This window comes from Pelmatolapia mariae, linkage group LG2 (assembly GCF_036321145.2).
Source record: "Pelmatolapia mariae isolate MD_Pm_ZW linkage group LG2, Pm_UMD_F_2, whole genome shotgun sequence".
NCBI classification, from domain to species: domain Eukaryota; kingdom Metazoa; phylum Chordata; class Actinopteri; order Cichliformes; family Cichlidae; genus Pelmatolapia; species Pelmatolapia mariae.
Window position 1 is genome coordinate 23,005,277 of NC_086228.1, and position 12,669 is coordinate 23,017,945.

Below are 12,669 nucleotides of genomic sequence, written 5' to 3' on the forward strand. Positions count from 1 at the left end.
TCCTCGCTTTAGCAATGAAAGGCCTTTCTATCAACATGGTCACGTAATAGTGTCAGGATACATTTTAAAGTGCAGTAATTCAGTGGTTTACACGGCCTCATAAAATACAGACATGCCCTGATAATGAGAAGCATGAATGGAAACTTGGAGTTCCCTGTGGCCCCTGTGTGTACTTGAGTGAGTGGGGAGACGTAGCTCAAAGGAAGACAGGAAGCGAGCAAGAAAGAAAGAACAAGCAGGAAAAAAGAGAAAAGACACCAAGAAAAGGTATTTTCAGGCTGCATAGCTGCTTAAATGGATTCCTTCTTCGTAGAGCTAAAAAAAAAACCCAGGATGACTAAACAAATATACTCTTTGGGTAGATGCATGTGTTCCTAAAATGCAGATAATCTGAGAGCAGTATGCAGCTTCAGAGTAGCAGGATTGAGACTGAAGCTTTCCATGGTTCCCTCCCTGCTGAGTGATATCATATGGACAGAGCAGCAAAGGTCACAGACTGCTCAGGCACATAACTCATCTTAACTTCATCTTTCAGCCTGCTCTGACACTCTTTATGGTGTCTTGACCTACTGACAGAAAGACTGTGTGTGCGCCGGTATGTGCGTATATGCACTGTACAAAGCTGAAATGTAACCAAATCTGAGGATGTAAAAACGGAGCAGGAAAACTTGTCTAAGTGTTTGCTTTACACATGTCTACATGTTTTCCTCCTGCATCTTGCTGAATGCATCTTAATCTTACAGTCTCAACATCTTGTTGTTGTGGAATAAATCATGATGTAGCGTGGAGGTGGTGGCAGGGAGCGTTGAGTCAGAGAAGCAGTCTGCTTGACTTCACACTCGCTGGGGATCTGGTAACTCAGCAGGTAGTCTGAGTACAGATTGAAACTAACTCTGCCTTTCTGTGCTCGAGACACCCTGAGAGCTCTATTCAAGAGCATGACTGTTCCTTTCTTGTAGAATAAAGTGCAGGAGTGCTCTCTCTTTTTTTTTTTAACTTTGTACAGATGGGATGGGCTCAGTTTGCTCATCTTACAAGGTACACATTCTGGTAGAGATTTGATGTAAGTAAGATTGTACTGTTTTAATAACCTATTATTTTTAATAACCTGCAAGACTGCAGCGTTATGCTTAATTAATGTGTGCGTTCGAGTGATACTTGTTTGAAGAAATCAAGATGGAGAGCTGAGGTCATAGCTGGTCCAGTGATTTGTTAGTTTCAGATGGCCACTGAGCATTAGTAAGTTAAATCCTGGAATCAGTCTGTGACCTTTCAGTAAGGTTACCACCACAAGGACTGTTTTTCATCTCCCTGGTGTTTTTGTTAGCACTAACAAGATTGACTTATAGCAGATTTGCACTACCGTGCATGTTGTAACCACTGCCTAACTAGCAGTTATTCATCTGCCCAGCAGCATAGTACTGGCATGAATGGGAATGTCTGATTTGTATTAACAGCTCAGCAGTCACATCTGTGTTTTTCAGGCAACAGCTTTGAACATGACTCAGCCAATCAAAACTGTCTGTTTTCTAACATCTTCTATTACCGAGGTAGTGAGTAAATCAGTATTTCTGTATAGCAGGCAGTTGCTGGGTGCAGTGCCAATGCGTGTGTGAATTACACCCATGCATAAAGCTGTCCTTGTGTCCTGCTGGCCAAGAGCTGCAGGGAAACTGGAAATGATCGTAAATTAAGCAGCACTTGGCTGAAGAAATCATACAAAATCTGGGATTGAAAGGAACATTTGGAATTATTACTAGAGACCATAAAAGGAGTTCCCATGAAGCGAAGAAGGCCAACAAAAGCGGGGTACAGGATATACAGTAGAGCAGTGCTAGACTACATAACAGACTGGTGGAAGAGACAGAGGAAAGGTCAGATTTGCGATATGTCTCTTCTAGTAACAGTAGTGGTCATAAACTGTTGTTCCAGCTGATGCCTGCCACTAGAGATGAATTATTCACTCACTTGTCAAATCAATAACGACCGGGTCTTTAGTGGCCTACTCTCCCCATGCCCTACTTATCGGTTTTGGGGGGAGAGGACACATCATTTGGAAAAAAAAGCTTGTGTAGAAAAGATTTTTTTAGTGGTTGGAATTCATTGAAGTGGACATATGGCCCCTCACCGAGGGAAATTGGCTGTCAATTGTTGCCATTTTAAGGATTGTTTCTGGAAAATTGCGACTTTGAATGAAGAAGCACGAGTTACTAAAAAGTAAAGAAAAAAAAATCACCAAAGCTGGATTGAAATGAGCACACACGATTAATATGGCAGTTTTGTTGAAATGGAATGTAGCAAATGGAGGTGGAGAGAAGGAGAGGAGGGGGGTTGCAGGATATGAAGTGAGTGGGTGGGTGGGGGGTTCTGGCAGGATCAGGGGATGTTGCCATGGCTTTAAGGGCATGGGCATGTTTGGATGGCACAGCCCACCCCCTGCACCTCTGCCTCTGTTCATGTGTCACTCACTGTCTTCCAGGCTGTAATTTTCCATCTACTGTAACAGTCTGGGCACATCGCCACCCAGGGAACTTTTAAAATAAATAAAGAATTCATTAAATAATTAGTATCCCCACAACAATCTCTTTTGTTCTGTCAATCTGAGTGCTCAAAAGTCACCCTGAGAGATGTAGAGAGAAAGAGGGTGAGCCAGCGAGAAAGAGAGGGGGAGCAAGAAATTAGTGGAAAAATCAATTTAAAAAAATTAAAAGCATTGAATTTTTTGAAATGCTTTTTACTTATCCGCCATTGATTACATCTAATTGGACCTCATTTCCTGAAAAACTAGTGTGTGTGCTTGCACGCAGATGCGCGTACTTGCATGTACGTGTGTGCATGTGTGTGTTTGTGACACTTCCTAATGGTTGGGTGCACAGATGATAACCACTTGGCTTAGAGACAGACAGATATGAAAGGCTGTCACTCTGAGCAGAGACAGCTATAATGGCCCCATGAATGTCTGTGTGTGCATCTGCATATAAGTGAATGTGCATGTGTGTGTGATCATGAAAGGGTGATGATAGGGGCCCACACTTGGGGCCCAGCCATGCTTCCCAATCAAAAACTATCTGCTTGCTGGGTGCGCGTGCATTTGTGTGCTTGCTGTGTAGTGATTGCATAGGGTGAGACGGAGCAGAACTACCTCTTTGTCCCCTCCAAGATTTGACATTGTTGTCCCCCTTCCTTAGCCCAGCCCCTCCTGCCTCCTTGTTGTATGTGAGGTTAGCCGCCTGGAACATCATTGTATTTATGAACAGCTTGCAAAAGGACAAGACAAAATGTGAACCAGTTATTGACAAAAGACATAAACTCTTGAAGTAACTTAATCACAAAGACCCCTTCAAGGTGAGTCATAACGGATAGATTTTTATTTATTTCATGAACATAATGTCGACTGCAAATAAAGTCTGGCTACTAGCGAGATTTCAAACCAATAAAAGATAACTTAAAAACTTATGAAGGATGGTTTGGAGACAAACGGAGAAGTCAGTATTTGAAGCCTATAAAACGACCTACAAACGGCATTGAAAACTGAGTTTAGAGCTGATTTCAAACACTAACAAGAATTTCAGTAGCTTTTACTTTCAGTAAATGACAAATGAGGTATCTTTAAAATTACTGTGTTGCAACATTACAGAGATGCATTCTATTTCACAGCACAAAATAGAATGTACACACCTCTGCCTTACTGTGTGTTTTTAAGTGCCTTTTTCTGAAAAATTGATTTAAATTTGAAGGTTGTTTCATTAAAATGAAATAAGAAGTCTCCTAAAACACTAAAAGAACTTTTATAAAGTACGGCAGGCAAATTGTGCTCTGTGCGCATTGATATGACTTTTACAGACTGTAGTTTTAAGTGCTGGTTACACTGAAGGGATTGTTAAACATCACATTAAACTGTTTTTTCCCCTATTTATGTAAAGTTTTGGAATGTCACCTTTCTTCACTTCTTGGGCAACCAGAGGCACTTGTCGCTTCTGTCACTCCCATCTTTTTCTTTTCTCTAAGGGACTACATCGAGTCGACATTTCGTTTTTTCTGAAATTAATGGGGAATTAATGATTCCGTTATTCCCCCGCTGTGCGAGGAAGGGGGGGCTGGGATTCTTTTTTTAATCGCCCAACCTCTAGAAACTGATTGGAGCAGAAAAAATACGCCCAGTCCCCTTCTGCCAGGCCTCACAATGGAGGCGCTGATTTTTTTTGATAGGGTTCTGTGCTGTCAGGGGGCCAGCTGGAATTAGAAGTGGATTAATAATTTTAAACAAGGCTAAACCGCTTGGACTGTCTGCTCTTTCCAATGCTTAGCCAATGGTCCGTCTGCTCCCTGACCACATCAAAACAATCTAAAAACACTATATCTTCCTAATGAAGAGGGGTGGGTTTAGTTTATGGGCTTGAGAGAACATGAAAACATGCTTATTTAGACAGATTTCATGAGGTTCTAAGTCTTAGAACAAGCTGGGATTATTGTGAACGCTCTGACATCACCAGAACAACATCCTTAAAAGAGAAGCATTGCTCTAACATTATGAGTAAAGTCAGAATTCAGTAGCCTTAACTCTTCTGTTAACCAGTTTATCTGCTGCTTTTCTTCTTTTTGATTAAGCAAATAAGTTTTCTTTGTATTGAGAGTTTATAATAAATGTGTGATGAAACTACTTAAACTCTGCAAGTTATCTCCTAATACCATATGAAAAAAAAGTTGCTGCTAGGAGTTGAGATCCAGTGGCCAGAAAGCTTAGACCACCAGAATGGTGACCTCGGTCCGAGGAAAGATTAGGTTTAGCACCTGTGGGAGTTTTAAATGGTGAGACGCAAGGATTTGGGGGGTATTTGGAATGATCTCAAAGCAGACGTATTACCAGCTGATTTTGGGTATAGCAAAGCCTGACAAATCAGACCCTGCTGGTGACATCTCTGAACCATGTCTCAGTAATCCCCATGTAATTTATGTGTGTGCTCGAGTATAAGTTTGTGTGTCTGTGCATCTGTTTGAGGGACCAACAGGAAAGGTTTGGCTTTGGTCATGTATGTGGGACTGGGTTTATCTTCTGGTGGCATGATTGGGCAGAAAGGGCACTCAGTAATGATATTTTTCCTCCAACTGGTACTCCCCTCTCAAAGGAAGCTGAGAAAAAGGTATTCTAAGAGGCCCAGACAGGAGAAGCCAGACTGTGGTGCACTGCACAAGTCGATTCCTTTTTACGGTTTTGGATCTAAATTAATTTACACTGCTTAATTTGAATAGGACAAATGCGCCTACGGAAAGATAAAGCACAGAGCAAAACAGGAATAAACTGGGCAAACTGAATATAGCATAAATCCATACTTTTTTCTTTTTAATTCAGTCATTATAAAAATGTTCTGTGAATGTAGCAGGAACATTAGCCCCCTTCTGAGCTATTATCTTGGCTGTCTGGTGTTGCAATTTTACACTCCACTGATTCTGACAAGCAGTACAGAGTCTGCTTGCCCCAGATTTCACCTTATTTAGGTAATACAGGAAAAAAATCGTTCCCAAGACAAGGTAAATTAAACTGGGTATTGGACTGGCACACTGTTGCCAGTTTCAATTTTTAAAAAAAATCTAAACAAAACACCATATAAAGTTTACTGTATATGCTTGAAACAAAATTAACCTTAACGCAGATTTTACTCTATTTCATCAAACTGCACATTTTGCATCAAACTCTTACCTAAAAATGCCACTTATATATTCATACGTCAGCTTTCCTAAAAAAAAATGTTTGAAGTTGAAAAAAAAAAGAAGTTTGCTCTCTAATTTGTTCAGATTCTTTTCTGTTAAGATTTTATTTTTTTAAACCTCTTTTCAAGGTGTGAACTTGGTCGTTGAAGTCTGAGTTAGTTCGCAGTGTCACGTCTTATAATATCATCTTTTACAACAGCTTCCATCAGCCTTATTTCCAGTGTATGCACGGCTGCGCTGTAAGTGTAACTGACAGACAGGAGAGGTTCTTACATTATTTATGCTTCGGAAGAATGAAAACAAAACGCCTGCGTAGTAAGGTTTGGCAGTATTAAACTTCTTGCCGACCTGCGGCGCAGCTTGAGTTACAGCCCCACACCCTTTTGTTTTATTCAGAGGAGAAATCTATCTAAATTACGTTAACTTTATTTTATTTATTTAAAAAAAACCCAAAAGAAATAATCGCGTAAACAATGAATTACCGACGAAAAACACCACAAAGTACACTAATGGATTTAAAAAGTCTCGATTCGATTCTTGAAATGTTGTTGTTGTTGTTTCTTCTTTTTAAATCGCGCCATTTTAACCCTTTAACGACGAAATTTGTCTATTATTTAAGTTTCAGTAGCGATTAATTAAAATGGAAAGAATTTTCTTGAAGTGTTCCCCTCTTCTGACATTGACCCCGTTTTAAATGAACTCGGTTTCCCTGACTTCATCGCTCCCAAATCTCTCAAGAACAAGACAAGTGGGTCGTTAATAATTTGACGTGCGTACATTTTCTTTTTCTGTTATTTGGAGTTGCTCAATGGGGGAAGAGGAAGGTCACTGCAGCTGGAAAACACGGGCCTTGTAGTTTCTTTTGTTTTAAATGCGCTCAGTCCGACCGTTTAAGTAAGCAGAGAAACATATGATTTAAAATTATAATCAACTCATAATAATATTGATCATATTATTATTGTTGTTATTATTATTAATAGTGATATTGATAATAATAACAGTAGTAGTAATCGGATAATGGACAAATTGCTGTTGTTTATGCTGTTGTTTGTATCATTAATAGAAATGAATCTAATAATATTATATTAATCCTGGCACAGTTGGCTTATTACTCTAATTAAAATATGTTGCATTGTAAGGCCTGTTAAATATATTTAGCTTCATGCATATTTATATACCTATGTTTTTGCAAGTTGGGCAGATGATAAAAATAACAAAATTGGGAAGAAATTGTTTATTTAGTAAAACAAAGAAAGGAACAACTTAAAAAAGTACTGTTATTGTTGGAGCAACAAGTCAAAATTTCCACTTGTTTAGGGCCTGTGCAGAAGAACTGTGGAGAAAAGTTTGAAATTTCACTAAGCCTGCTAAGCCTCACTCTCTCCATTAGGAGACAAATGTCACAGAGATGGAGAGTTCATTTCAAAGATACTAATAAAATAGGTATTTACCGTTGTTATATTTGAGTATCTTGCAAGCTCTCAAGGTTTTATAGCAGATAATGCAAAATATAGTTGACCTGTCACTCACATGACCACAGATCTCTCTGGGTCTGGAATGTTTTATGATTTTTTTTAAAGCTGAAACTCAAAACCACTACCATACTGGTTTACATAATACACAAGGATAAATTGGCCTGTTTAGAACTATAAGGTACCTACAAATGGCTCCAAGTGCAGTGCAGCACGCACTTTTGCAATGCTTGTGGAAAACAAAGTCCCCTCTCTTTTGTTACTGGTCTTCAGACAACAATTGAAACAGGAAAAGCAATTATTGAAGAGATTGTCCCACAGACTCTGAAAAGCTATCAGCATGAGGGTTGGGATTGGCTTGGGGGACACCTATGGCCCCATGCATTATCCTGGCATGAGGTCGCTTTGGCAATCGCCTGCCAATTTCCACCAGCACCTGGCTTTCCCATCCCTCCCCCCTTCATCATGCCCTCCTACCTGGTTCCTTTTTCTCCTCCTACACCTCCTCCTCCTCTCTCAAAAAAACAAAAAAAAACCCTGTGTGCCTGTTATTGTCCCAGGATGGGGACCATTAATAGAACAACAAAAAGAAGAAAAAAAATCTGTACTGTTCGCTGAGTATGCCACAAAGTTGAAGGCGTGTAATCACACTGCATTGTTTCCCATCATGATGGAATTGATTGTTGATACTTCTGGGGGAGAAAATCTCTTTGACTCAGCTTTGATAGAGTAGTTAAACACAGAAATGTGAAAATACCTGCAAACCAAAAAACTGCAGAGTGTATATCTAATGTTGCGAAAATATGAGCCAGTGGTGTACTGTTTGGCCAAAAGGCACAGTTGGAAAGCAGAGCCTAGATTAGTGGAAAAGTGGGAAGAAAATAACTGGTGCTATGTCTAACACTTTTTATTATGGCTGTTGAAAACCTGTATAACACAGCTGTTGAATATAACTCTCTTTTAGCACCAGAACCCCCGCCACCCACACAAAAACCTGGTCTTTCCCTGTTAGCCAAACACATCTTATTACAATAAGATCACCTCTGATCATGGGCTTACAAGAGCTAACAAGGGCCAGGACATTACATATGAAAATCCAGATTGCATTGTTGTTGTAATAGATTCAGCCTTATGCTTGCCATTGTGTGTCATGCTTCCTCTCTTTACTTATATTCATCATTACAGCAGTCTCTGCTGCTGGCATAGCACAGATGTTAGCGCATACTAAAACACTGGTTCCTATCCTTAACCCTCTTGAATGACTGCTGCAAATGCAAGAAATGACACCTATTGTTTCCTTCAAAATTCAATATTTTTCATATTTTTTATGTTTTTCTTTCCTTGACTCTCACAGAACCTCAAATATATTTCGTGTATATATTTATGCTATATATATACCTTGGTCCCTTTTCATTGTTATTCTCTTTGCAGGAATGTGACTGCAATTGTGTGTGCACATTTGGAAACCTGCTTTAAAAGATGCATGCATGGAGGGTGAAGATTATTTTTGTTTCACAGAAGGCACATTATAGCACCATGGTAGTCATAACCACAACAGGTCTGTTCATCTCACGCAGTTAGGCCTAGTCTTTAAGGAAATAGACTCCAGTCAGTGTTCTTGGTTACTAGTAACTGGCAATGTTGACTCTCAGTCCTGATCATATTTGAAGCATATAACAAATATAAAAGAAAAAGTAAAGCAAAGTCAAGTTGGGTTAAAAAAATCACGTAAAATAATCCTAATTTAAACCCTTTTACAAAAAGCAGAATTCCCCCCTGAACAACATATTGCCTACATTCTTCTTCAAATGCAATCTATTTGTCATCATGGTGACACTAGTTATCATGTTATGTTTCCTGAATTTAAATCACAAAGATTGTTTTCAGTCTTTAAAGATGAATATACTCTATTTCTAAAAATAAAAAAGCAGGTCAACCCCCACCGCCTGCCTGAATGGGAAATTGCGGGAAAAAAGTAGTTATCTTTCATTGTTTCTTCCTTTGTTTTTCTGATGCCAGAAATCATGTAAACACGTGCTGAGGCTGTGGCGGGATGTTGTTCATGGTGCTATCCCTGCCTCATGCATATCCATAACGGATTAAAGATTGCGCAGACATTATGCAACTAGATCTCCCCCTTTTATGCCTTGATTGGCATTTCTGGGACACAATTGGTATTGTTGTTTGTTTTTATTTACTCCTATCTATCTATCTATCTATCTATCTATCTATCTATCTATCTATCTATCTATCTATCTATCTATCTATCTATCTATCTATCTTTGCGCAGCACCAACCTTCAACATGTGGATGTTCACACTAAACCCATGTGCGCCCTCTGATTGCTCTGATGTTCCAGCAAACTTAAGAGCGTGCAGCCGCTCAGGGCATTGCGCACGCGCGAACAAAATCGCCGTGAGAGGCGATGAACGAGCTCTTTAAATAATGGAAAGACGCTCTCCAATTCTAATTCATTGTCTTAAGAAGGGGGCTAAATTAACGACATTGTCATTTTTATTTGAAGAGAGCAATGAATATGTGAGCGCAGCTGTCCGTCCCCTCGGGGGAGAACCCGTCCTGTGAGCTTGAGTCTGTCTTGTGCTCTCAAGTTTAAAAACAAAAAAAGTTTGTTGGAGATGCTGAATTACGCGTTTAATGCGATCTGAACTAATTGTAACTTTTTGTTGACTCTGCAGGTGATGTAAAGGCCAAATATAATGGCCGCTTTGGCTTTAATTAACGATTTAATTGCAGGTGGTGAGAGTTAAGGGCACACACTGTTTAACGGTTTAAGTGAACGTCAGCATTACACCTTTTTTCAATAATATGCATCTCAGCGATTCATAAAACTGCTCTCGCTTCCTCAAGGGACAGCAGTTAGGGAGAGGCTTGTTATTGCTCCTGTTTGGGAGGAAGCATCACAACCGCAGCGTTCAGGGCAGAGCAACGGGCCATTAAATGGATGTCAATTGCTCATTTACCCATTTGCCACCTCTCAAAAGTGTTGAAAATATATCTGTCAAAAGACAAACGCAAGGCACAATTGCCGAACATCTGCTTTTCTGAATGAACGTTTGCCAGAGACCTTACTCCAGGGACCTATTAGCTTTGATTCCTGCGCCCGCTCTGATAAGGAATTCATCAAGTTTCTGACACCCTGCCAGATGTTGGGGAATTGCCGCTGTCTCCTGTTGGACATCCTGCTAATGGATTGTCTTTCAGCTCACAGCATAATAGAAATGTTATTTGAAAGAATGCTTTGTTTATCTTGGAGGGAGGTGGCTAAGAAGCCTCGAAGTAAATTTCATTTCGAATTATAATCCCCAGGTGCATTTTTAGTCAATTTGTTGCTGCTGTCAAAGTGTGAGACGCTTTAGAAACTGAACTTGGTGAGTAACTTATTTTATTTTGCGGGTTTTGTTTTTCTTTTGTGGAAATGACAGGCCAACAACTTTCACTCATCACCTCGTGCGACACAGTGTTAGGGGCAAATAAATCGTCACGAAATGTGCATTAGGTGAGCGTCCAACCTAGCCTAGTGTGAGTGAGTTGAAGGATAATTGAAGGCAAACACAATGCCATTGTGTTCAACAGTTTCCATCACAAAAGCCTCAAAACACCTTAAGATATAAAGAAACACGTGGACTAAGGCACCTTGCGGATGCATATTCAGCACCCTGCCGAAGGTGAAACAACCTTCGATTATTGGCAAACACATTAACTTCAGCACAAAAGGAGGCTCTCAATTATCAGATGTATGCAACTGATTGTTTATGAAGCTATATGCAGCCGTGTGCTGTTACAAATCCGTTTCATTTCAATCTCTAATTGTCACGCTGAGTTTAGAGGCACTATTCTGGTTAACCGTGCAGTTTTAATGCCTTCATTAAAAAAATATAAATATCAGCAGTGTCAGATTTTTCGTTTCTGTATGCGGAGATGGAAACCCTCTGATTTCACTCACATTCATATCCTCACACAGAGAAACAGTACACACTCCCATGCTCGGTGCAGTTATTCCATGATGCTTCAGTTTTGGCAGCATCCCATTAATTAAGGAGTGATGGGATACAACCTGAACATGTATCAGCAAAGCGGTCATGTGCAGATGTGCAGGCGCTGTCTCCGATACAGAGTAAACCAACTGCCGTGCTGCTGTGCCTTTGAGCAAAATAGAATACACCCTAAGTTATTAAACAGCCTTGTGCCAGATAACCCCTTGCTTAAAGTGTCGAATAAAAGCTAATAATAGCCTTGCATCTTCGGCTCTATCTTTTAACCTACTAACCGAGTTACTTGTGAATTGATCGAAATTCATCTTTGCACTTTGTGCCCAATAATGACTTAATTTTCAGTTAGCGATAAATTAGCTGCTGTTTTTTTTTCTTCTTTTTCTTTTAAAGATCACAGCCTCCGTTGCGTGACAAAAGGCGTTTGGGACCTGCTTGTGTCAGTTTATCCTCTTAGAGCGAGCTCTCCCGCTTAGCCAGCAAATACTCTGCTACTGAGAAGACCGAGGAAGGTAAAGGGGTTGGGGTTGACCAATCAATCCGATATAAAACTTCAGCGGCATGCGCAAGCGAGACGTACGTCTCAGTCCATTTTTTCCCCTGCAAAATGCACCCCCCCCCCTCTCGCCGCACCCAGCCCCCCCGCTCCCCTCCGCCTCCGATCCCTTCCTCCCCCACCACCACAAGAAGACTATATAAGCGGAGAGATTATAGGCTGCTGCACGCTGCCAACAGTCAGCTGCCATCCTCCGAGTGCACACACTGGAGCCCAGTACGGCAATCCATAAGATAACCCAAGATGAATGAGCAGGCTAATTGAGAGCCAGTTGTTGTCTGCTACAGTGGGACATTGTTGTTATACAGCCGGTAGTCTTTACACAACTGCATCCACGTGACCATCACTGCTTTCTAATCCATTGAGAACCCACTAGAAAAGAGCCTTTCATGTTTTTTCCTCCGTCTGGGTTGAATCGTCGGTACCGAGTTCTCATATAGTGTGGAAATGATGGCTTGTTTTAGGAAACAGCTTGAATGCACCTTATTGGCAAGCTGCATTTTAATTGCAGAGTTAAACTCACCCCTACATTAATGACCCAAATTCACATGAATGTGCTTTTTAATGGCACGTAAACTGAGGTGTGATTAACGCTTAAATGTAGGTATATTAGAGTTGTGTTTATTTCCTCGTGGTATGCTTTCTTTACCCTTATCACGGTCACCTGCTGCGGGTCAGAGCGCAGCCACGTCTGTGTTTAGGACATCTCAAATCCGCGCGTAAAAATGCAACCTTCGTGCGAGCCGCCGTGCTTCGGAGAAAGCCGGGTCTCGGTTATTTGACGTCACGGTGTCTGAGAGGAGCAACTTGAAATGTGCGACTAGACTAGCTGGGAAGGGAGGGAGGAAAGAGTAGGAGGGGGAGGCAAGGAGGGAAGGGGTGAAAAGAAATGAAATCAAACCAAATGCGAAGGGTGCGCTTG

At 40.7% G+C, this 12,669-nt stretch overlaps 1 long non-coding RNA gene across 3 annotated transcripts in view; it reads left to right on the forward strand.

Moving 5' to 3' along the window:
- LOC134642930 (uncharacterized) overlaps window positions 1-12,669 on the forward strand; it is an 84,763-nt gene that overhangs the window by 28,793 nt on the left and 43,301 nt on the right. The window lies entirely within an intron of this gene.